Source organism: Phalangium opilio, unplaced genomic scaffold (genome assembly GCF_054372755.1).
Source record: "Phalangium opilio isolate 3A_F unplaced genomic scaffold, DU_Popi_V2 ptg000077l_1, whole genome shotgun sequence".
Classification (NCBI taxonomy): Eukaryota; Metazoa; Arthropoda; class Arachnida; order Opiliones; family Phalangiidae; genus Phalangium; species Phalangium opilio.
The window spans coordinates 9,289,724-9,313,184 of NW_028324185.1; positions in this window are offsets into that span (position 1 = coordinate 9,289,724).

Genomic DNA, 23,461 nt, shown 5'->3' on the forward strand with positions numbered 1-23,461 from the left:
CACCCTGTATACAAGCACAATAAGTACAGTAAAATTGTACTCCCTAAGGTTATAAAATAATTTACCGAGTATTATTTCGTAATACCTATTCGTATCCCTAAAATAACACTGAATTTGAACTTTACCTTTCTGTAACATTCTGTGTAGCTAGCGGCCTTTTCTGGTGACCTTATTAAGTCAACTTCAACTTGTTCACTCTAAATTAAAACTAATAGATGCCTTTAGATTTTATGGAAATTATCCCAGACTTTTAAAATTTACCTGGCAGGCACTTTGGTCTTCAACGATGGTGAAATTAACTTGACATTTATTAGAGAGTTTAAGAAATGGACCGAAAACGTGCCCGGGGGATAAGACGGCAAAGCACCGCCTAATAAACTGCCAGCTTTTCGAAAGATTGACCCTAATAACTTGCTCAATTTTTAAAATTATATAAAAAGGTTCACCTCATCCTATGTTTCCCATGCAGTTAATTATTTCCTAAAATACTTGTACGTGTTAACCCTAAATTGAATGCAAAAAATGAAAAGAAAAAGTGATTTTTCTTAGCATATTTTTGAACGGAGTTCCAAATAAATGTTTTATGCCGTATTTCATCTACTGCTCTGGATCGACCCGAGATGGGCTCACGACAACAGATCTTTAAAATGAGACAGATCAAGGCAGATCACTAACTAAATTTGCACAGACATTTCAAGGAATAAAACTGATCTAGATTAGCAAATGGAAAACACTAAACTCAAGTTCGCACTACTCAGATCAGCAAATGGATAACTTTATAAAATACCCTCGCTCAAGTCGGTTGAAACAAAATAAATCCTTATAATTAGTTTGCTGCTTATGTAATTCCACGGGATTCAATTACGCTAGGGGCTTAATTGTTGTGGACCGTGATCTGCTTATTTTGGCCTTTCCTTAACAACCTTCGATGGCAAAACAAAATCTTAGAACAGTGCATGCACTTAAGCCTTCTACATAGTCTTATCGAGCACCAAGATACCAATGGAAGGCAAAGCAAACTTACTTACTAAATATTAAATTAGTTGCCTAAGGTTCTACAGACCAAATAGACTACTACTTCATTTTTCAATCATCAAGAGACCAATGGATGGCAGGATGAAATAATCAGACCCCTAGAGCAACTGAAGAATCTTTCAAAATTATGTGCTCTGTGGCATATAGGGCCAGATATATTTCAAAGGACTCATCACGTTCTCAATTTAGAACAACCAAAAAGTAACTGGCGTAAACACAATCAAGGGGAAAACTAATTAACCATGTATTTTAAAAATTATCCCAGTACATAATATTTCCATTCTTAAAATTTATAATATAAAATGTTAGTTTAGCGGGTGGTTATTAAAATACGAATCTTTCCCAATAATTCTAGATCAAATGAAAATTTCCTAATAAGTCTTGAGAAGAAAAGTCAGTTTTAAAGCAGCGAGCAAGTATGAGAAGGAGTTTCGGTTAAACAAAATTGCCCCACTTTCAAAAGCGGTACCGAACTGTGGTATCAGAGTTCCGCACATGGGCAATCGGAGCAACAGAGAGGAAAAATTATCAGAGAAGTTTGTTTACAGCCAGTGTTCTTATCGGATCACGTGACGTCTGGCTTCTCGGCTATGCGCCGAGGTAGGTGCGCGTGAGAGAGATATCTATCTGTGCCTTTATAGTTACCTTCCCTCTTCCATTCACCTTATACCTGCTTACTGTTTCAAGGGACCAGTGCTTCCTTTGACGGTTTAGGAAACGTGACTTTTCCCCAAAGTACTCGGCAACACAAAGTCGGGCCGAAACGGGAGACCAGAAAGAAACCTATTACTAGAGTTTAACCGTATTGGCGGATTATTTAAAACTTTTCAATTTAATAAATGAGTTAGTGGTCGAAGGACAGTCGAATGGTCGGAGTCTAGCGTGAATTCCCTTTACGTAACGAGCAGAAAGATTACAGCCAAGCAATCTTCCCCCGGAACACGCCTTCAAGAGAGAAAACGAGAGATAAAGAATCGGACACTTGCTATTTCTAACGGGCGGTTTCTTCGCTGTATAATTGGAACTTTTCAATAAGAATTGAGCTCTTTGGTTTCCAAAAAAAAAAAAAAATAAGTCACATTGAAAAACCTAGATAGGAGCTTAACAGCAATGAAAATTACCTTTCAAAACGTTCCATAAAAATCAATACTGTTCCTGACCTTTTAGAGGCAAAATTCTTGACTTCCCAACTATTTCGGGCATACTTTGGCTGATTCTTCAAATTTCCTCATATTTCTTTCAATTTCTCGGATACAATCCGGAAATAAATTGCTTTCCCTGACCTTTTCGAACAAAAAACTTCTGATGTTTTGGATAATTCCAAAATAATAATAATAATTATAATTTTCCTGGTGTTTTAACACATATTTTCAAATTCCGTAGATTTTCGATATGATTTCAGTGGGTATTACCAATTATTGACTTTTCTTGGGTGTCCAAAATAGAACAAAACCATAGTAATGATGTCACAATTTTCTGCCATTTTGGAGGAAAGCTCCAAAGGGTTTGAATATATTTCGTTTGCAAATTCAGTTTCACATTAAAGTTTTCAATGTACTCTAGGTTTTCAAGCACAGTATAATAAAAAACCTTACAAAGTGTAGTTTTTGACGCTATTTTCGAGCAATGCCAGATTCAAATTATAAAAAAACGTCTTGGTTTGGACCAAGGCCGGAAAAACAAACGATATGTGTGAGGTTTATCATTTGACTGAAGTTCAGATATTGCAATTGTTTTAGTTATTTTTATCCATTTAATCCTTAATCAATATTAAATTCAATCAGATGATTTTACTGTTAATCGATCCATTCCCTCTAAATTAATTGAAAAAATTACATATCTACGCTTTTTGAAGAACAATTACATTTTCCGAAAACATTTTATCATGAAATTAATTATTTTGAAGCGAGTGCGTGTTGAGGTATCAACATAGAATACTTGAAATATTCTATTGACTTTCTAAAAAGAGCAAGCGAACTTTGACATAATTCGAAAGGAAAATGTAAATATTTGATCGAAATGCTACATTTCTATTGTCGCCTCTATGAAGAAAAGATTGCACTGCAATTTCCCTCTCCGTGCTTTAGAATTTCTTGGTCATAACTCAGTCTTCATTTGAGACGTCACCACCCCTTTCTACATTGTTGGCGCTACTTGTACACCGGTTACGTATTACGCGTAATCATTTTAGCACGCTTAAAGACCATTTCGGAAAACACACAGGGGCGAGGCCACCATTGGGGATTATCCCTCGCACCAAGGGTCACCGCCAGACGGTGCCAAAGTTCAAAGAGGCAGGAGGCTAGTCAACTCGCTCGGCCTATAGCGGTGCTTCAAGGCGAGAGAGAGAGAAGACCCCCATGGCGGCATCACCCTTGTGTTTTAGTTTCTCTGTATGTAATTTCTGTCTACTCACTTACAAATATACATAAATTACACTGAGTGATCGGTCCTTCAGGCGCTAGCGAGTGACAAGCCACAACCATAATCATTCATGTACACGAATGTTTTGTAGTTTTAATTTATTAAGGTTGGCGGGAAAGTCCGGAGAGTCACTAATGTGAAAAGGTTTCGAACTATATGGTATTATTGGCTGAGTGTGTTGCGACGGCTCAGATGACCCATTTACTTGAACCACTGGGGCTCTTAAAATTTTTTATATTGGGTAAATAGAGGAAGGGGGGTCGGAGTAAAGTGTGACCTTCGCATAACTGGTAATGAATAATGTGTATACCCATATTATTTCCGCTTGAAATGAATATAACAAGTCATTGGTACTGAGAAGTATTTCTTGAACTAGAAATGACGAGGTAACCAAACTCTTCACTTGGCGATGAAAGCGGCGTAAGATCGCCAAATTTGTTCACTAGTGCTAGGATCTATAACCAATGCTAGGGCACTTTAATTCTAGTCCCTTGTCTTACTTCTGGTTATATTTATACCGATATCATATTTTTCCTGTGCTACAGAGAGCCACCTACTGAAAGAAACCACACAGGATAAACATTGTTGCTTTGTCTCAAGAAGACGACATTAGTTTATAAATCAGTTTGAGAAAAAGTTCTTTGTCATATTTTCTCTAACATCAGTCTTCTCAGAAACTTACTACAGATTTAAACTTTTTTGGTGCAAACTTGAAAATTTGTTAAGCCAGCAACAATTAAAACTATGTCCGTCAAGGTGCTTACAAGTTAGTGAGCAACAACACGTACTCCCTTCAAAATAATTAATTTCATGATAAAATGTTTTCGAAAAATGTAATTGTTCTTGAAAAAGCGTAGATATGTAATTTTTTCAATTAATTTAGAGGGAATGGATCGATTAACAGTAAAATCATCTGATTGAATTTAATATTGATTAAGGATTAAATGGATAAAAATAACTAAAACAATTGCAATATCTGAACTTCAGTCAAATGATAAACCTCACACATATCGTTTGTTTATCCGGCCTTGGTCCAAACCAAGACGTTTTTTTATAATATCTGTCACTTCAGTCTCATTGTAATTAAAATTTGAATAATTTTATTTTTGCTTTACCGTGATACATGTGGGGTTGATCTATTTCTAATTTCTTAAAGACACTGTATACATATACAGTGTTGTCGAGATCAGACCAACAGCTTCCTTTATGTAAAACCCCCAATACTGCCAACGGGAGATGTCATACTAAATTATACAGGGTGTAAATAAATGTTTAGAATTCGTGTTTTATTGTATGCCTGAATGCAACAAAATATAATAAAGCGCAGTCATACGATTAGTCTTAGTCTCTTAGAACCTGGGTCTCAAATTGCAACCTCTAAACTGTTTGGTAAACAACTCAACGTAAATATTCAAAGTGTCTACCATTGTGGTAAAGACACTCTTCCAGCGGATTGTCCGTGTCTTACATTACATTTGCAACCACTAAACTCATGACGCATGGTAAGACTAATGGTATTGCCGTTAAGGCTTGATGTAGGAGGATATGATTATGCCGGTAGTAATGCCCTTGTAAACTGGCACAAACAGTAGAATGGCTTAGTGCAACTTCATTTTCCACCGTTCTACTACTAGCATGAGATTGGCTTCATAACTATCTACGATGTCAAAGTCTCTATCCTTATTACAGATTATACAGTCTTTTGCACTACCAAAATCACGAAGGTGCTCGCACCCGAATGTTGTCGGTGTGGAGACCGTTCGGCATAAAGCACTGCCTTTAGTTGAACTTTACCGCGACCTTCACCCATAATAAACGTGCTGTCCAATTTGTCCTGGTTAGAATAGGTTGGCATTTTGCTAGGAAACGAGACTTACTACTGTAATTCTACTACTTAGCTGCGACACTGAAAGACCCTGTATATCTAAAGAGACCGGAAGTTCCTCAAAGTTGAGTTTTCAAAGATTGCCAGCTTGAGCAGGTCATGGTGTGTATAGTGGTGTAGGTCGCTTTAACGTTCGATACGTGACACCACGGTATGTTTGGTCCTCCAATGTCCTGACCCGATAGGTCCGAACAATTACCATCTTGGTTTTTCGGATCAGTGTTGCGGTATTGCTGGTCCCTTAGAAATACAAGGTCTGTAGTGTTACAATTGTAAAAATAAGTCTGTTAAAAAGGCACAAATACTGTAAAAAAAACCATTGTAATAATGGTTGGCCAATTTTTAAACACCCCCAACCTTAAACTTTGGACAAAATAAGGAAAACATAAAGGTTTCTTTGGGTATAACTTTGAAGAAGGTCCGAGTTGACTGTGGAACCGAGAAAAAAGGCCGTAGTGAAAAGTAATCGTCGTTACGTAGCAGTTAGAATCGAATTTAATTAGTCTCGTCTCTTAGCAAAATGCCAGTGTTTTCAAACCATAGCAAATTGAGCGTGATGTTTACGAGGATTACCTAAGACGGCAAAACCTTTGCATGAACTAATTGAAGCCGATTCATTATTTTTTAGAAAGGTACTGTTCTCTAACGAGGCTATTTAGGGATGGTACCTTAAACCTTCATAACGTGCATTTTTGGGAGGGCATTCTTGGAAACCAAATTATCGGACCCTTTTTCTTGATAAGAAAATCTCTGAAGGCATTTAATTGGACTTCCTACGTCATGAGTTCGTTGCTTGAAAAGTTATTGCAAGACATGGGCAGATGAAGAGTGCCTGCAGCACAATGGTAATCACATTGAACATTTACGTTGACGTTGATGTGTACCAAACAGATTAGAGGTTGTAATTTGAGGCCCAAATTCCAAGACTAATCTCAAGACTGTGCTTCAAAATTTTCTGTTGCTCCCCCACTTGACTGGTATGCTAGGTGATATTTCAGAAGAAGAAAATTTACTGAATTAGGGATAGCGAGAGATGGCTAGCGATGTGGCTTAGCTATGGGCTAGAGCCGCTAGACGCCCTTGTTTTATTAATCAAAAATGTCTTGATTAGAATCAAGACCTAAAAAGTATCGATAAGACTGAGGGTATCACTTGTCTGAAGGATCAGATATTAATTTTTTTTAATTGAAACTTAAATGCATGCTTAAGAAAAAACAACGTTCCATTACCGTTTTCCGTTGAAATAAATTATTTTACTGGTAATCAATTTCAAAAATTTACTTATCTCGGCTTTTCGACCACAGTTCCATTCCCCGAAAACATTTTATGATTACATTAATTACTTTTGGGAGAGTACGTGTATGGTTTTGCGTTTTAAAAGGTTCCTAAAGACGTTACATCCCCATTCGTGACCGGCACGCTTCGCAGTGGAACATTTTAATTATTCTAAAACCAATGGCGCCAAATTCAATAGGGACAGTAACATTTTTACTCGCGGTTTTTCAAAATCATGTAATATCAAGTGTACTTTAGTGAACCGTCGTATTGTTCTTTCTCATGGTTCAGGGCATGATCAGTGTTACTGCCCAATTTCTCTCTCTAGTTTCTAACAATGGTTTGAGACTATTTGATATGGTACGGCACAACGTTATATAAATTTGTAAATTCTAAGTAGCACAAAAGGAAAAAGAATCCATTATTTTATATTTTGGTTTGAAATAAATAAACTCATGATAGTAGTTATAACGAACAGAAAGTCAACGGAATGGCACCGGTAATGAGCAGCAAAAAGAGAGGAAAGTTTGCTTCAAGGTAGCAGAGGGACATGGTAGTGAAAGTAGTAATCTAGAATTTTGTTCGTTCAAACCTTAATATATCATAAAAAATTCTTGTGAAGAGGCGGCACTACCTAGAAAGATTGATTTTGGCAGATAACAGCGAAGAAATTATGTTCTACACACACTGGGTCTATGGGAGAGTTTCTGGGCCGCAGGTCGCACATGATGAAATTTCAACTCCAGTTTACATCAATTCTTCCTAGTCGTATTAGTAGCAGGTTAAGGTATAGTTTGCTCAGGTCCTGTTAGTCTCGAAAGGGTTATATAGTCCTTGTAACTTTTAAAAGTGTAATGTCGTGGCTAAACAGACCGCTATTACAGTTTTTTTTATTGTTTTATAGGATATTTTTACACGTTATCTCCCAAAAGTAATTAATGTAATGATAAAATGTTTTCGGGGAATGGAATTGTGGTCGAAAAGCCGAGATAAGTAAATTTTTGAAATTGATTACCAGTAAAATAATTTATTTCAACGGAAAACGGTAATGGAACGTTGTTTTTTCTTAAGCATGCATTTAAGTTTCAATTAAAAAAAATTAATATCTGATCCTTCAGACAAGTGATACCCTCAGTCTTATCGATACTTTTTAGGTCTTGATTCTAATCAAGACATTTTTGATTAATATCTGTTCCTTCAGTCTTCATTTTAATTAAGAATGTTAAGAAACTGTTTTACATTTTCAAAATCTGCACTAAGCAGAAACATATAAAGGGGACCATAATTTTAGCTCAATCAGACATTTATTTATAATGATACTTCAAAAAAAAAACGTAAATCAATAAAAGTTTGTATTCTTATTGTAATTAACATAATACAATTTTTTACAATCATTTATTGAAACGCGAGTCGCCACCCTAAAAATTCCAGAAATAGGACCAAATTGACAATTTTACAAAATTTTTAAAAATGCTGATTTATGTCCGTTTAACATTTAGCTCAAAATTGTCATAAGCCCAATATGAAATTCGGATATCCTTAAAACTTCATAAAGACGATCCGAGATTGTCAATTTCAAACTTTTTTGTAGCATAAACTAACGTCTGTTTGATATTAAGCTTAAAACCTTAAACAATATATAGTCAGTGCTACCCTAAAATTCACAAAGATGATCCAAGATTGCTAATACGCCTAAAAAGTGCCATCTTCAAAATATGTAAGAGAGCGTGATCGAGTGGGCTATGCTAGTGGTTGGAAGTCGCGGGGGTTGGGACAGGGATTAGGGAGTTGAGATGGATTGGAAATGATGATGGGCGACCTGCGGCACCGTATCTCTCCCTATGTACCTCGCGCACGCCCCTACCCTTCGGTAGGCGATTGCTAAGTGCTGCCGCGGAGCGCCATTTTATTTGTACGAGAACTAGCTTCTATTTTGAAGATAGAGGGAGCGCCCTTTACAATTTCGTCCAGTACGACCCTACCTAACCGCCGAGGATGCTGAGAGGACTATGTTGCCGTAGGTGGGGGTACACAGGCAACGCTATGGGTATGGGGGTTTCCACTCCATTTCTCTCTCCTTCAAGGTTGGGACTCCAGGCATAGCCAACTCCATCACGCACTCGACAACGCAAAGCAACTCGCGCCAGCGTGGGAAATAAGGCGGTGACACAGGGCAATGACCAGTTTAAAAATTGCCTGGTCCAGTTCAAAAATTAAATCGGAGGGGGGTCAGTGGTCCACGAGAATACTAAGAAAGTTCAAGGGTAATCAGACTCCACACATTAAAATTCTAATATTTTAATTATCCACTTCTTTAGTTTAGCAGACGACGTGCTCTGGTCAATGGTCACGGACCAGTTTATTTATTCCAAGTCAGGAAAGTCGCTGGCCTAATGTCCAGTTTAAAAAATGCTTAATTGGTCACGGACCAGAAAACTCACGAAAACGCGACTCGAATGACGAAAACTACGTATTTTCCGACTGAGGAGAGGCGAAATAGCCCGGCCTCCTTTTACGTCCCCCTTTGTATTTTGAAAGTGGGACTGGGACTATGGTGCGCGAATACTTAGGCATCTTATACCTTCTCCCTAGTAAACTAGATATCGCTTCTTTGTAAAACTTTATATAACTAAAACCATGAGTTTATAACATGTTCCATAACAAGCTTCATACAACTTTTGGAAAACAAATTTCCCTGAGATTTCCAGGCTTTTCCCCATATACTTTTGGGGATTATCCTATGGAGCAAATGTTAACGAAGGAGGGAAGGGGCAAATAGGACTATTACATAATCAAAGGATATCCCCGTATCTCAAATATTACGAGCTTCCAAAATTTAGTGTAATGTTAATCCTATGGAGGAGGCAAACTACCTACAAGCACCCGGGGCAAGTACCTACAAGCACTCACAAGCACCTACAAGCACTCACAAGCACCTACAAGTAACCGGGGCAAGTACCTACAAGCACTCACAAGCACCTACAAGCACTCACAAGCACCTACAAGTAACCGGGGCAAGTACCTACAAGCACTCACAAGCACCTACAAGCACTCACAAGCACCTACAAGTAACCGGGGCAAGTACCTACAAGCACCCGGAGCAAGTAGCTACAATCACCCGGAGCAAGTAGCTACAATCACCCGGAGCAAGTACCTACAAGCACACGGGGCAAGTACCTACAAGCACCCGGAGCAATCACCTACAAGCACCCGGGGCAAGCACCCAGAGGCACCCGTGGCAAGTACCCACAAGTACCTACAAGCACCCACAAGTACCTACAAGCAATCACAAGTACCAACAAGCAATCACAAGTACCTACAAGCAATCACAAGTACCAACAAGCAATCACAAGTACCTACAAGCACCCACAAGTACCTACAAGCAATCACAAGTACGTACAAGCAATCACAAGTACGTACAAGCAATCACAAGTACCTAAAATCACCCACAAGTACCCACAAAAAACCTACAAGCACCAACAAGTACCCACAAGTACCCACAAGCACCCACAAGTACCTACAAGTACCTACAAGCACCCACAAGCACCTACAAGCACCCACAAGCACCCACAAGTACCTACAAGCAATCACAAGTACCTACAAGCAATCACAAGTACCTACAAGCAATCACAAGTACCTACAAGCAATCACAAGTACCTACAAGCAATCACAAGTACCTACAAGCAATCACAAGTACCTACAAGCAATCACAAGTACCTACAAGCACCCACAAGTACCTACAAGCACCCACAAGTACCTACAAGCACCCACAAGTACCCACAAGAACCCACAAGTACCCACAAGAACCCACAAGTAACCACAAGAACCCACAAGTACCTACAAGTACCCACAAGTACCTACAAGTACCCACAAGTACCCACAAGTACCCACAAGTACCTACAAGTACCCACAAGTACCTACAAGCACCCATAAGTACCTACACGCACCCACAAGTACCTACACGCACCTACAAGTACCCACAAGTACCCATAAGCACCTACACGCACCCACAAGTACCTGCAAGTACCCACAAGTACCTACAAGTACCCACAAGTACCTAAAAGTACCCACAAGCACTCACAAGTACCCACAAGTACCTACAAGTACCCACAAGTACCTACAAGTACCCACAAGTACCCATAAGTACCTACACGCACCCACAAGTACCTACAAGTACCCACAAGTACCCATAAGTACCTACACGCACCCACAAGTACCTACAAGTACCCACAAGTACCTACAAGTACCCACAAGTACCTACAAGTACCTACACGCACCCACAAGTACCTACAAGTACCCACAAGTACCTACAAGTACCCACAAGTACCTATAAGTACCCACACGCACCCACAAGTACCTACAAGTACCTACACGCACCCACAAGTACCCATAACTACCTAAAAGTACCCACAAGTACCTACAAGTACCCACAAGTACCTAAAAGTACCCACAAGCACTCACAAGTACCCACAAGTACCTACAAGTACCCACAAGTACCCATAAGTACCTACACGCACCCACAAGTACCTACACGCACCCACAAGTACCCACAAGTACCTACAAGTACCTACACGCACCTACAAGTACCTACACGCACCCACAAGTACCTACAAGTACCCACAAGTACCTACAAGTACCCACAAGTACCCATAAGTACCTACACGCACCCACAAGTACCTACAAGTACCTACACGCACCCACAAGTACCTACACGCACCCACAAGTACCTACAAGTACCCACAAGTACCTACAAGTACCCACACGCACCCACAAGTACCCACACGCACCCACAAGTACCCATAACTACCTAAAAGTACCTACAAGTACCCACAAGTACCTACAAGTACCCACAAGTACCTACAAGTACCCACAAGTACCCACAAGTACCTACAAGTACCCACAAGTACCTACAAGTACCCACAAGTACCTACAAGTACCCACAAGTACCTACAAGTACCCACAAGTACCTACAAGTACCCACAAGTACCTACAAGTACCCACAAGTACCTACAAGTACCTACAAGTACCCACAAGTACATACAAGAATCCACAAGTACCTACAAGTACCCACAAGTACCTACAAGTACCCACAAGTACCCACAAGTACCTACAAGCACCCACAAGTACCTACAAGCACCCACAAGCACCTACAAGTATCCACAAGCACCTACAAGCACCTACAAGTACCCACAAGTACCTACAAGCTCCACAAGTATCTACAAGTACCCACAAGTACCTACAAGCACCCACAAGCACCTACAAGTATCCACAAGCACCCACAAGCACCTACAAGTGTCCACAAGCACCTACAAGCACCCACAAGTACCTACAAGCACCCACAAGTACCCACAAGAACCCACAAGTACCTACAAGCACCCACAAGTACCCACAAGTACCTACAAGCACCCACAAGTACCCACAAGAACCCACAAGAGCCCACAAGTACCTACAAGTACCCACAAGCACCCACAAGTACCCACAAGCACCTACAAGTACCTTCAAGCACCCACAAGCACCTACAAGTATCCACAAGCACCTACAAGTATCCACAAGCACCTACAAGCACCCACAAGTACCCACAAGAACCCACAAGTACCCAAAAGCACCCACAAGTACCCACAAGCACCCACAAGTACCCACAAGAACCCACAAGTACCCACAAGAACCCACAAGTACCCACAAGAACCCACAAGTACCCACAAGAACCCACAAGCACCCACAAGAACCCACAAGTACCCACAAGAGCCCACAAGTACCCACAAGTACCTACACGCACCCACAAGTACCTACAAGCACCCACAAGTACCTACAAGCACCCACAAGTACCCACAAGAACCCACAAGTACCCACAAGAACCCACAAGTACCCACAAGAACCCACAAGTACCCACAAGAACCCACAAGTACCTACAAGTACCCACAAGTACCTACAAGTACCCACAAGTACCCACAAGTACCCACAAGTACCTACAAGTACCCACAAGTACCTACAAGCACCCATAAGTACCTACACGCACCCACAAGTACCTACACGCACCTACAAGCACCCACAAGCACCCACAAGCACCCACAAGAACCCACAAGTACCCACAAGAACCCACAAGTACCTACAAGTACCCACAAGCACCCACAAGTACCCACAAGTACCTTCAAGCACCCACAAGTACTTTCAAGCACCCACAAGCACCTACAAGTATCCACAAGCACCCACAAGTATCCACAAGCACCTACAAGCACCCACAAGTACCTACAAGCACCCACAAGTACCTACAAGCACCCACAAGTACCCACAAGTACCCACAAGCACCCACAAGCACCCACAAGTACCCACAAGCACCCACAAGCACCCACAAGTACCCACAAGCACCCACAAGCACCCACAAGTACCCACAAGCACCCACAAGTACCCACAAGCACCCACAAGTACCCACAAGCACCCACAAGCACCCACAAGTACCCACAAGAACCCACAAGTACCCACAAGTACCTACACGCACCCACAAGTACCCATAAGTACCTACACGCACCCACAAGTACCCACAAGTACCTACACGCACCCACAAGTACCCACAAGTACCTACAAGCACCCACAAGTACCCACAAGAACCCACAAGTACCCACAAGAACCCACAAGTACCCACAAGGACCCACAAGTACCTACAAGTACCCACAAGCACCCACAAGTAACTTCAAGCACCCACAAGTACCTTCAAGCACCCACAAGTACCTTCAAGCACCCACAAGCACCTACAAGTATCCACAAGCACCCACAAGCACCTACAAGTATCCACAAGCACCTACAAGCACCCACAAGTACCTACAAGCACCCACAAGTACCTACAAGCACCCACAAGTACCCACAAGCACCCACAAGTACCCACAAGCACCCACAAGCACCCACAAGTACCCACAAGAACCCACAAGTACCCACAAGTACCTACACGCACCCACAAGTACCTACAAGTACCTACACCCGGGCAAAGCACCTACAAGCACCCAGGCAAAGCACCTACAAGAGCTCTTGCTTAATATCCCTCGAACGGCGTGAATCACGACAAAAACGCCTTAAGTCCAATATAAAAAATTAGTGCTAAAATGCGTGTCTCTAACAGTGGTAAAACGCCGTAATTCCAATACCCAAAACAACGTAAGTCAAAGTACGTGTTAATAATGATAAAAATCAATACTTAAACTTAATTTATCTTAATGAAACTAAGAAAAGGCACATCTATGGACTTCTATCTTTCATTTAAGATGGTTCCCAAAGGTAACGAATGAATAGTTTTCTTTATACACGATCCCAATTAAGGTCATTTTTCAAAAAAATCACATGTTATCTCTATGGAACAACATAGTATATTTCACCAAATGTCTGATTAATTTTATGGATTCTAAAACCACCCTTAACAACTTTTTTCATTATAGAATTAACTATTAGTTGGATCTCTTTGAAATTTTAACCACAAAATAAGGGCCCAAATTTTAGTTCACTGGCAAAATTTCAAAGCAGCAAACACAATACGAAAAAAGTTACGGCCAATCAAAGAACCCTCCTTTAGCATTAGAGGCAGTATCAAGTCTTATCTAAGAGAGCGACCGCTCTCCTAGAATTGGCAAAATTATTACATTGAATGTTGGCAGATTAAATTGTTGCTGTGATTTTGCGAACTATGTTAATGATATATTAAAATTTAAATGGAAAAGTTTCATTTTGACACATTCCTTACCCTAAAATTTTGTATTTGGGGCCTATTAATGTATTATAGTGATAAAGTAATTAATTTTAGTGTTAAATAGGAAAACATTTAGGCTGAAAGAACAACTCACGTAGTTGAATCTTATTTTATTATTTCAGTTCAGCGTTATCTATAGTTACCCTAAAAACGTATTGTTTTCGATTAATTTCACGTTAAATATGGTTATTAAGTTGAAATTAATGGCTTATCTTCTTTTACTAGTGTTATTTCAGTTTATTATACGAGTTTGAACAAGAAATTCTCCCTAACTGCAAAATTTAGAGGCGTGACTGTTTGACTCTTGCGGAACAATCACTATTTTGCCCCAAAACTTTTAAATATCGCTCCTTTTCAATGGCTCTCTTTTCAAAACGGGGAAAAATGCTTTTAAATGACAATTTAATTAATCGTAAGAATTAAACAGGAAAGTGGAGGCTGGGTGAAAGGTAAGTGTAGTTTTAATTTTAATTTTTTAGTTTAATTATAAGGTATCCATGAATTGACCCAAAACACGAATCTTTCACATTAATTATACTTGATTGAGTTTAATTTAACGGCTTATCTTGTTTATCTAGTGTGGATTTAGATTATAATACAAGTTTCAATAAAATATTAACTTTAATTGCAATTACCCTAAAATTTTAATGTATGCAGTTATATGCACTTTTGATATATTTTAATGATCATTTAAATTAATTTGAAAGTGAAATAGGAAACTACTGTGGCTGTACGAAAAACTTGTAAGGTTTTAATCTTAATTTGAGCGTGGTTCGTGAGAGTGGATTAAGCTTAAAATTTATTTGAATTTTTTACCCTAATTGCAATGTTTAGTGCAGTTTAATATTTTTGCCATATATTCATCATTTGAATATATGGCAATTCATCTTTTGAATTTCGCGGCAATGAATGTACTCTAAAGATAGTTTAAATTAACTTAAGTGTGAAATAGAAAATATTGGACTTTACCAATGGCTTGGGTACTTTTAATCATAATTAAACAGTTTATTTAAACGTTATTTGAGCTTTTATCCAAAATTGTATATTTTTGTTTAATCTCACGTTAATTATATTAAATTAAGTTAAAATTAACGTAGGATTGTGTTTTGGCAGTTTACATTTAGGTTATAAAATGAGTTTAAATGTATGCATCACCTTAATTGCAATTTTTAGAGGAGTTTTCGAGTCTCATTTTACGCTAAACTTTTGAATTTCGCGCCTATTAAGGTACTTTGGAGACAATTTAAATTAGCTTAAGTGTGAAAGAGAAAACATGGGGCTTTACCAACGGCTTGGGTAGATACAATCTTAATCAAGAACATCATTTAAGAGTTATCTGAGTTTTCATCCAAAAAATGTATATTTGGGGTTTAATTTCACGTTAATTATACTTAATTACGTTGAAATTGACTTGTCGTCAGTGCTCATTAAGCTTATAAAATGACTTTCAACAATTAATTCACCTTAATTCTAATGTTTAGAGGAGTTTTTGATTATTTCCAACAAATTGCGTTAAATTTTTATCATATCCTGAGCTAGGTTTGTGGTAACATAAAGATTATCTATACAATATGTTAATGAATGATGTTATTCTATAGTTTAGCTTTAATATCAGTAATTAAATCAAATACCTTTACAATTCATAGCAATTTAAACCAATAAACAAACGGCAATGTGGACTGTGGAAATAGAAAACAACGTAACCCTCCGTTTCTAACGTGGTTATGTTGAGAGAATCTGGGTTGTAAACATGAAAATTATTTGACTAATTAAATTATATAACGACACTATCCTCCTGGATTAACCAGTACCACTGTTACTTATGAATTAAACAATCCACTGTTGGTAACACATAGTTTATAAAATGATAACGTAACATCACAGTATGACTGTTGTAATAGGATCAAAATTGTTTTAACGAATAATCTGGTCCTCTACATTGGTTTAGTTTCAGGAATTATACCACACACATTGACAATTAGTAGCATTTTAGTGAGATTAACAAATAATGAAACCGTGTATACCTGTCCTCAAATGAGAATGTTGAATTATATGCGCTAACGTAAACACCACTCTTTTAACTGCCGTAGGTAAAACACATTGAACATTTTGTCATCTTTCCTGTAATATTTTGAAGTTGAATTCTTCACAGGGTGAAAACACTACCGTTGATTTCTAAACCATAATAACTTGGATAGATATGCCATTTTTTACTTAAAACTAGAAGCGCCAACAAACAGTCATGATGAATACTAGTCACGTAGCGTAAAACCTAGGCCCTAGGGTTAGGATTTGTAGCATGAATCGAAGCAGAATCTTTATAAGGAAAGACACTATAAACACTATATTACATAGACAAATTAAAATACAACTTAAGCCTTTGCCGTAAAGAACGTCGAAAAGCTTACTTTAAATGATATAAAAACCTATATTAACTGTAATTGTTTACCTGAATTACTTTTCTAGACGAAAATTCGACCTGATAACGACGTATTTTTTATTAAGGGTGCTACAGTTAATAGGAAAATACACATAAAGGTGCTCAAGCTCGGATGAAATACCAAAGTAATTTTTTAGCGTCTACTGCTAAGAAATTAGGAAAATCAGCAAGAAATCCAACATTTGCTACTTGTCAACGTAACTTGTTAGCACCCACAAACATAGGCCCTTCTAGTTGTAAACGAGAACGAAATGAAGAAGTAGGTTTAAGCGCGCTATAAGGTTAGGCTGACATCTGACCCAAAAGTAATTTTTTGACGTAATATCTTAATTAGTTAAATTACAAAAATTAGAATTCATTAATTAAAAATCGAAACAGGTAAGTTTCCCATTTAATAAATGCTTGTTGATTTAGAAGTATTCCGAAAACTAACTTCGCTATGCTTTTTCCGTATGGCCTATGACAATTGCCTTAAAAAACCGAAACTTTTTTAATGCTTTTTCTATGGGACGCTAACCCTAAAAGGTGTGACTTTTTCTTTAACATTACGGAAGGGTGTCATGTCATATCTACAAGGGCCTACCGGCCCTGTAGAATTAGAAGATGATTAAGCAAATGTATTGACATAAACATGTACCTACAATACTCGTAAAAAACTACACTGGTTTCTACACGTTTCGGTACAAATATTAGGCTGGTTATTAAATTAAAATGTTCATAGGATTGACGGAAAAATATATTTTTCCATACACGATTAAAAACTGATATACGATTACACATGCAATTACGAAATATTACTAAAAAACATTACTATTGTTAGTATCAAAAAATAAGAATTACTCTGGTTTTGATATCAAAACAATAAATACAATACTAGGTTTTATACTTTTGACTAAAATAATAAATATATACAAATTCCTACACAAAAGCGTACTTTTATACGTATAATACGAGAGGATTACGCACATAAACATATACCATCATAGAAAGTATAGCAATATTATACTGCTTTTAGTACTCGTAGATAATTATAATGGTTACGATACATTCTGTGACAAATATTGAGGTCGTTATTAAAATATCGCTTCCATAGCGATGACTAAAAATATAATGTTTCATAAGTAATAAAGGATTATAGAAAATACTTTAATAATACTATAAATAATACTCAAGTTACTAATTAAAAGACTGATTCAGCTATCGAAATATATATAAGTAACTCATGTGAGGAAAAAAAGAATGATTCTAGTTAATATAACCGTAGGGGGCAGTTTTATAATCAGGCAGAATTCTAACTTTATCCACTGCGATCGGATATGTTTTAGTCTGAGGGATAGTGATCAGAGTATGATCGGGAACACGTCTGATTTGTGGGCCTATAGGAACTTGAACCGAGCTCACTTGGGGCTCACCTTCATTGTTTACCCCCAGTAGATTCTTCATTGTTTCAAAATTTATATAATTTTCAGTAGAGGCGTTTAAATAAAATCATTTAACTTTAATGATATCAGTTTTTTTGCCCGTTTTAAGGTCAAGTATGTCCATAGAATAGTTCTTTGGCCCAGCACTCCCCCATTCACAAAAATACGCATCCTGTCCATAAGATTCTAATTCATTTTTTCTTGCCCTAAATAATAGCCTGTGGGTAGCAAATGAGTGCCATCTGGGGAGAGGTAGACTAAAGTATCCGTGTCACAATAAAAGCAAGGGTCACCGACTAATTCAAGATGCTTCAATAAAGGTAATCGTGCCATAGCTGTTGTGCAACAAGCGATAACTACGATAACTACGTTTGTGCAATATCTCATTTCCGAGAATGCGTTCGTATTTTACTAGTACTGTGTTTTCGTTAATTGTTAATAGACTTTTTACTTCTATAGGCGGAGTTAATATTAATCCGTATAATTTTCGAGCATCTTTGATTTGTTCTGTAATGGTGCCTCTTCTTTATGGCCAAATTTACCCCAAAAAGAGTTAAGCATAAGTTAACTAAGGCATCTCAGACCTTCATTTTTCTCTATTCTTCTGATATCTAGTTCTACGCCCTTTCCGTCTTTGAAGTTTTTGATATATTCAACTTTGTCTTTCTGGGGTCACGCAATCTGCTGGGAAGCCACTAGCTTGGGTTTTATACTCTAAAAAGGTATTAACGTAATCTTTAAACAGTCCTCCTTGTTTTGTTTTGGGGTCGCACTGTGTCACGTTGTATGACCAAGCCTTGTACATTAATGAGATTTTGTAGCCATTCTCTACTGCATGACGTAACTCAACGACTACCCATAAACCTCTCAATTCTCTCTGTTCAGGAGTATGTTAGCAATCGCCTTGAAATACGGTTTTATAGCATGTGTAACATAGTGGAAATGTTAATTTTCCCTTAATACGATCAGGATGAATTAGGTTTTGCGCCGGTAAGACTTAGCATTTAAGAAGGCCATCAAACAAAAGTATGTCAGGAAATTTGTCTAAAATGATTTCAGGATGTCCTATAGGTATCTTGGATGTTTTGTTAATGAAAGGGTATAAACTTGTGAAATCCACGTAATGAATACGCTCTGATCCTGTTTTTCTATGGTATAGTTCTGTGGCGTAACATCTTCCTCCGAAGAATGCAGCACGGTGATCTAATCTTTTCATTAATTTTGGATTAATGTCATTACATTTTAAAAACTCTATTATTTCGGGCTTATTGGCTTTTTCTTTCTGCCATTCAAACTCTAATTTCATGCTTCTAATATTTCAAGAATTCAAAGTTTGAGCAGGGTCTCCGTGCAAAGGCTTGTTTCTTTTTAAAGGAAAGTGTATTTTACACCCTTGATAGAAACACCCCCAGTATTCGAGTATTTCAAGGTTAAGCTCACAAAATCCGTCTACTTTAAGTTTTGAATTCTGATTTCTTTCCCTCTAAAGGAGAATTGGATTGATATATTTCGTTTGTGCGCGGTCCACTCAAGCCACTCTGTTGCTCCTAATGACTGGTTTTCGCTAAGTCTATAATAATAATTTGGCTTTAGATAATTTCGGCGAAACACGTGAGAGCTCACGCCAGGAAGAGTAATTGCGCCGCAATTAAATGGATCTACACCCGTTACTTTAAAAAGTAGTGTACGGAAAATTAAACATCCTTCTAATACTAAAGCCTTGTCGTTCTCACAATAATAATTGAGTTCCATCACGAAGTCGAAACCTTTACCTTTACTATCTTCGGAGCTATGCCATTTTAAGAAGGTATCTAAATTTTTCCTTGTAAAATATTGACAACCATATGCTTCGATAGGGGGCAGATTACCTCTATAGCATAGTTTCCTTCTGTCCATTTACATCAAATTTATGTTCTACGACATTGAATAAAAAATGTGGAAAATACCCTTTGGCTGCGTGGGGTATACCAAAAGTGGCGGGAAAATTCGCTAAGGCTACAGGGATAAAATTGTAAAAATCCAGAAATAAGAGGTTAAATAATTTCATTTCTAAAATTCGAGTTCCGTTAATTTTCAAAGACGGAACGAATTTTTCATCAATCTTAATGATTTCTCGAATTAGTAACTGATTATCATAATTACTGCCATAGTGAGACAATATGATGACTTTCTTAATGGCATGCAATTGCATTAAATAATCTAAAATTAAGATATGAGATTTCCACCTGAAAAATGTTGCCTGAGCTTACCAAACTGACAACACCTATTACAGTTAAAATTTAGCGAAGTTTCATCTATACAAAGCTCACACACTGTTATGCTAACTAACAGGATAGCCTGTTGTTCATAGGCTCCTAACCTTTCCTGACACACCTTCGTTTACACGCATTCTACGTCAAAGAAAATGTACATAAGGTTAGGCTGATCGAGTCTATATTTCTTAATTGAGGTCACTTTCAGGGGTTTATCTTGGATAGCCTGGATATAGCAAAGGTAATTGCTGGGCTGATATTTCTTACATACCTGACAAAATATCTCCCCACACGTATGCGTTTCGGTTCTTCGGAAAAAATCAATAATATTTAAACAGTCTTTACAGTGAAAAAGACGCTCACAGAGGGACTTTTTTTGCTGGAAGATGCTAAGTGGCTTTGATAGCAATCATCGCCTAAGAATTTTCGCAAAAAAGCCCCACAAGCTATCTTGAGGCCTCTGCAGATAGTGGGTCTCATGCAACTAAAACAAAAGTCATTACATTTATGCGATTATATTCGCCAATAGGGTACGAGACATTTTTCACAGAATCGGTCGTGATTAAAAAGTGGTCTTAATTTTGTAATAACGTTATAAAGGTTATTTTCATTCAATAAAAAGAGGCGGGGCCCAGTATCATCGGGGTTGTTTACACCTAAAATTAAGATAGGAACGCTATTTTCGAAATTGTAAACGAAAATCGAATACTGACTTAAATAAATTTTGAACCTTTCAAACGATTCGGCAATCCTACATTGGTTAACAATTACACTTGCCTTATAACATAGTTCTAAAGCAGCTTCTATCTGCATTTTGCACTCATCTCTAGATTTAGATATTGATTTGTAATGGGTCTTTAGAGTCTTGTCTTCGGTTGTATCATCAGCATAAGTTCTATGGACGATAGCCACACAATGGGATCGGACAAAGCATAGGTTATCAGAATTGACTATACGTACAATACCGCGTCTATCTTTACAGAATAGATTAAAAGGTTTAATCCCTCGGGGTAACGTGAGGGTCTTGCCCTCGGGCAATCTTACAATGCTAAAAATCAATTTAATAGGACCTAGGAAAAATGATTTCATTTCGTCATCATAAAGCATAACACCAAGCTGGTCGAAAAGAATATTGGGGTCAACTTGATCTGCTCTTCTAAAAGATTATTCTAGTTCGGACCTACAAATAATTTGGACGTAATCTGTAGGCCTGTACTTGTAAAAACTTTAGAAGCGTCTTAATAAAATAAAATAAATTAATTTAAAATCGAAGCCTTTAAAAAAAAACCATAAAATCTAAAAACCTTTCTCTATCTTAACTTTAAAAATCAAAGCAAATAAGGAAAAGATACTTTTCTCACATATACGCTAAAAGCGGAATTTTCCAAAGAACTGTATCATATGTAACCATAAAACTGTCTTTTCGTAGAAACCGAACGGTAAGAAAACGTTTTAAAATATTTTCTATTGTAACTGAGCAGAGCCGAGGCGGTTAGGGAGAGGGTCTCAGGGTCGGTGTTTGGACCCAGAAGAGAAATACGGGTCCGGCCATAAAAAGAATAAAACATCACTTTGGTCGTACCCTTTTTCATATATAGTCCACTCCCTCTGTCAAGTGACCCTCTAATTGCTTCGGCTCTTCTTTGAATATTTTCGAAACTGTAAACCCATTTTTGGGTAGTATGAAAACCAAAGTTGTACTGAACATTAGCGGGACATAAAAGCTCCCAAATAGGGCTAACTTAAAATAGCCAAAAATAATAACTTGCAAAATAAACCTTGATTTGAAACTTAGAAATGGTATAGCAATTCTTTAACTATAGTATAGCCGAATAGTAGAAAAACTACAGATTTAGTCCAATTAAAAATAAACTTTATAGCAGTCTGATAGCGGGCAAAAATTAAAATGGCTCTCCGCGGTCTGGTAGAATCCCATCAAAGTTATAATTCTACAGTACTTACTAAGGAAGCATTTGGCTACGGTACATACACTAGAGACGGGAACCTCCCAACCATACATGTTAAAATGTTTGTAAAATCTCTCACTTTGTCCTATTATCTCGCAAGAAGGTACGTTGTCAATCGGTGTGGGCTGAACCGTTTCTCCTCCTCCCCATTGTTTGTCGATATCATCGTCAAAAATAGTCTCTTCTGAACCGTTCTCCCTCGGTAAGGTATCATGGAATAGTGTCTCCTCTGCGGGTGGTCCTTGGTCCGTTCGGTCTAAAAATGCGGCTATTTTGTCATATTTCGAGTTGTTGAAGTCGGTGATTAGTGCTTCTTCGTGTATACCACGCTCAATTTCTTCTTGTCGTTTCGCTAGGCGATCTGCGTATTCAGTTCTTATGGGACTAGGAATTAGATTCCTTAGGGTTTCCAATTCTTCTAAGGTATTACAGTCATCTGGTCCCCGAGCAACTGTTTTCATATACTCAATTAAGTCGAGGCAAGCTTGAATGACATTTAAAGCATGGTTTTCACTTGGCGTAAATCACGACTTTTCGCTCGACGTCAACCGACAACCGAAAAAAACCTAGTTACGCTGGACAGAAATTACGTTGAGTGTGGCGATATTAGCTTTCTATTTTTTCGGCCGCATTTGACGTTAACGCTCTGCGCGAGCCAATCAGCAATAAGCTAGAGTCGTGACGTCATTCTCGCCCATGCGTGTTCGGAAGAGGTCGTCCGTGGTCCGCCATCTTCTTATTTATTTCGATCCTAATCGAGTCAGTAACTAGTACAAATCCCTGAGAATGCCGAAGTTCAATGCTGAAAGGTTTATTGAAGAGGTTAGGAACAATACAAATCTGTATGATATTAGAAACAAAGATTGCAAAAAAGAAAGACAATAGATGGGCCGCACTTAGAGCAGTGTTCAGTTTATCCGTTAAGCCTTGGTTCCATTATTTGCATGAACTACGCTAGGTGAAAACGCTATAGCGCTGGGCGACAACGTAAAAAAACAAATCTGACGTTTTACGTCCAGCTGCAAAGTAG